This window comes from Gossypium arboreum, chromosome 12 (assembly GCF_025698485.1).
Source record: "Gossypium arboreum isolate Shixiya-1 chromosome 12, ASM2569848v2, whole genome shotgun sequence".
Lineage (NCBI taxonomy): Eukaryota > Viridiplantae > Streptophyta > Magnoliopsida > Malvales > Malvaceae > Gossypium > Gossypium arboreum.
In genome coordinates, this window is record NC_069081.1 from 64,914,740 (window position 1) to 64,918,845 (window position 4,106).

Sequence of the window (4,106 nt, forward strand, 5' to 3'; positions counted from 1 at the left end):
CAGCGACAAATACGGGTTAGGGGTGTTACAATCCTAAACTATTCCTAAGGTTCAAACGGGATTTTCTCGACATCTCATGCCCGTCGAATTCATTCACAATCTCATGCTCATAAGTTACAACATCATTCATACACTTGACATGATAAGTAATCATATAAACTCATACATTAACAAAAATTAAAAACATGATATATGTAATAGCCTAATTTAGACCCTATTCGGAATGGTGGTTTCAGGACCACGAATTTGAGTTAGAAAGATATTTAAAAATTATTTTCTACATTTATTATGTGTGAATTTATATCTGTGAAATTTTCATGTTGTAATTTTGTCGTTTGAGTGCCCGATATAATAAAAGGGCTTAATCGCGTAAAATGAAAATTTGATGGTTTAATTTGTAAGGGCCGAATTGTTGTTGTCTTTATTTTATGAGGTATTTATGTTGCAATTAGACCATATTTATAAATCATGGATGGCTAACGACATGAATATAATGTTTGTATAATTATTTTATAAAGGTTAATTTAATAAAATATGTAATAATATGTATAAAATAAATCATAAAAATTTAAAAGCCATATTTTCATCTTTTTTCTTTGACAGAAACATCAAAGAAAAGAAAAGAAAAGAAATAAGGTTTTCAATGGTTCAGCCATTGTTAAGCTTAATCAAGGTATGTAGCTGTAAGACTCAATTTGTGCCCGGGCTTACACAAACTAAAAAACAAATCAAAATATAAAAAATAATAATAATAATAATAAAGTCTAATGTCCATTTCTTACATAGCCCAACAACCAAAAATAACGGGCTCAAATTAAAAAACCTAAACCCAACAAAATACACAGCTCACTGGCCCAAATAATCCAAGCTTCAGTTTCAGAAAATGAAACCCTAAGTTAGTAGCCTCGTGCCGCAGCCTTCACGAGTGGCCTCGCTACATCGCACGTGCACCTCCGTTCCTCCACGTCAACGGAACCTGTGAGAAGGAAAATAAACAGCAAAGGAATGCACGAGAGAGAAGCTAACAGAATTTACAGCGATTGACAGCAAGAAAATGTAATTTTATTTTTTATTTACTCTGTAAATCCGGCTATAAAAAGCCGTCGAATGTACCTGCAAAGGAGGCATATTACGCACAGTGTACGCATACACACATACAATATACAGATATTGAATAGAAAAGTTTAAAAACATTTTTGAAAAGGTGATTTTCTTTAGTCTTTTTAACTATTCTGTTATTTTTTATATATTTTCTTGCCATTGCTTTCATCATCTGTGTTTTAAAATAAAGAGGAGAGAAAAGCAAGTCTCACCTTGCGAATCGGCCACCGATCTCCGTTCACTTCGTTGAGATCGAAGTAGAAAGGGGATCCAAAGGAAACATCTATTACTGCTGGTGCGCCATTGACCAGCAAATTAAATGGTGGATTCGACAGATGCAGAAAACCGAAGCAAATTGATTTTTGGGGGTTGTTAATTTAGGTTAAAAAATGGCTGAACTAAAAGAAGAGAAAAAGACACTAAAACCTTTGTAGAAAGTGGTGCTGTTTGAAATGGAAAAGTCCACGTGTAAACCCGATGCAAAAGACAGATCTGCACTCTTTTTTATCTTAAATGAGCTATTTGCACGTCTGATCCTTCCCCCATATGTCGATCTTCAATCGGATCCAACCTATGCTACACTTATTTTTTATTTTGTCTGGGAATTTGTACACTATTGCGATTTGATCCACGGCTAAATTCAGAGTTTTGAAATGTAAATTATTTCCAATTCTGGTCCTTATACATTTGCAAGCATGACGCCTAAGTCCCTATTTTGATTTTAATAGTTTTATTTTTAAAATTTCCTTCTTATTTTAACTCAATTTTAATTTAGTTTTCTTTGTATAGTCTACCATACATTCAACGTTGTACATGTATTAGCTTAATTGAGATTTTAATTTATGATGCATATTATTTAAAATTGGTTTAATTTTTTAAAATTAATTTGATCTTTGTTAACACTTAACAGCTTCTTCTATATTTTATTTGCAATTAGGTTATAGTTTTTTTATTTTGCGTAACCTTTAACTCAAATTTTTTTATTTTGGCAGCTATATTATTTAAATCAAGTCTTTTGTTCACTATGATTTTGAGAATTCATTTGGTTCTTCATATATATACATGCTAAATTATGTTTCTCACTTTATATAACTATTATTTTGAAGCTATTTTATATTATATTGTTTTAATAATTTATATAATATTTTTAATATTTTGTGTATATTTGTACATATATTATTTTAATGGTTTTTTGTATTTAAAATACTTATTGTTTTAAAATTCATTTAAATATGTATGCAAGGTTATTTGGGAAATTCATTCTTGTGTTTACAAAATTATTATTTTGAAACGCTTCTTTATGTTATATTATCTTAGTGTTTTATTTAGTATCCCTTCTAAATGTTTTAAGTATAATAGTATGTATATAATTTATAAGATAATCTAATTTTATATGTATTATTAATTTCATATTTTGTTTATATAAATAATTATTCCTATATCATATGTGCATGTCTCAAAAGAAAATCTATTATGTGTACCATACCTTGCCATGTATTATTATTTCTTCATATTTAATATATTATTTAAGTTATCATTAAGCATATATTTTTGTATTTATATTTAATTTACATACATTATTAAAACCATGATATTTTTAAATATATAGTTTTTTTAAGTTTGTACCTAATTATTTTTATTAAATGCATAGTATGTGATAAAATTAAGTTAATTTTACAATTCATATTTTTATTTCATGATATTCTAACATTTAATTATTTCTAAAATATATGTATATAACCCATATTAATTTATTTTATTATAGTCTACATTATTGATTTCAAATTAATATTTCTTTTACGTATATATATATATATATTTTTTTTCTCTTTAAAATTATTCATGTGTATAATGCGTTTATTTTAAGAACTATATTTTAAGTCGTACCATTTATTTATTGTATATATTCTCATATTTTATTATCCTTATACATGTATTATTTTCATCAATCCAAATCAAGTTGTTATATATAAAATTATGTTATATTTTGTTTTAAATTTCCCTTTATAAATATAGTTTTATAAATATACATCACTAAATTTATGTATTTTGTAAATATAATTTTCTTTGTTATGTACACTCTATCCTATCATGTTTTTTCTTTTATATTTTATATGTTATTTAAGCAACCATGCATATTATCAATTTTAAAATTTGTGTTTGAAATGTTTTGCATATTATTCGATTCAAATGTTTTATTCTACAATATTTATGTCAAATAATTATATATCTTTAGTTTTCATACCAATTTGTCAACTTATTTTATGTGTTAATTAATTCATCATTATTTTGAAAATGTCCTATACTATGCTAAGTTCTAATTCCATTTCATTTTGTACATATTTTATGGATCATTTTATATTATGTCCTATTAATTATTGTTGTATATCATTTTTGTATTGATTGTTCGTCATCAATGATTAAGAATTTGGTCATTTTACTTAGAATAATTGTACATAATTATGGATTTGTTAATTGCGACTTGTTATATCCTATTATTTCATGCTCATTAACCCTTTCTCATACAAATGTTTTGATACAATGAAGCATTCCATTTTAAAACGGATAAACGTGTTTTGAGCAAATTTTCAATTTTCTTTCTCATTCAAAAATTTTGAAATAAGGCCATATCCAATAATTGGGGAGTTCAGAAAATCGTGCTCAATCGTACTGGGTATGATTTTTTCGGTGAACTAAATATTGGGATAACCTTTTATAATTTTAGTTTACGAGTTTTCAAAAGTCGAAAATCAATCGCGTTTTAAAGGTATAAGGGATCGTATCCAATCGTGCTGAGTATGATACTGCATATCTTTGAAACGAGAGAATTTTGACCATTAATTTAAACTATTCGAACATTTTAAAAAAGAATCATACTTTGGGAAATCTTTTCTTTAAAAGGCCTTTTGGCATAAGAACAGCATCAAATCAAATTGGTACCAATTTTTGGGCGTAATGAGGGTGCTAACCCTTCCTCATGCGTAACCGACTCCCGAACCCACTTT

The 4,106-nt window shown here is 27.1% G+C and overlaps 1 long non-coding RNA gene across 1 annotated transcript; it reads right to left on the reverse strand.

Moving 5' to 3' along the window:
* Positions 1-637: 637 nt before the first annotated feature.
* On the reverse strand, positions 638-1,575 carry LOC108482054 (uncharacterized). Its single transcript, XR_001870815.2, has 2 exons — positions 1,314-1,575; positions 638-976 (listed from the first exon to the last, which is right to left on the reverse strand). It is a non-coding gene; the product is annotated as an uncharacterized LOC108482054 (long non-coding RNA).
* Between the last annotated feature and the right edge of the window lie 2,531 nt (positions 1,576-4,106).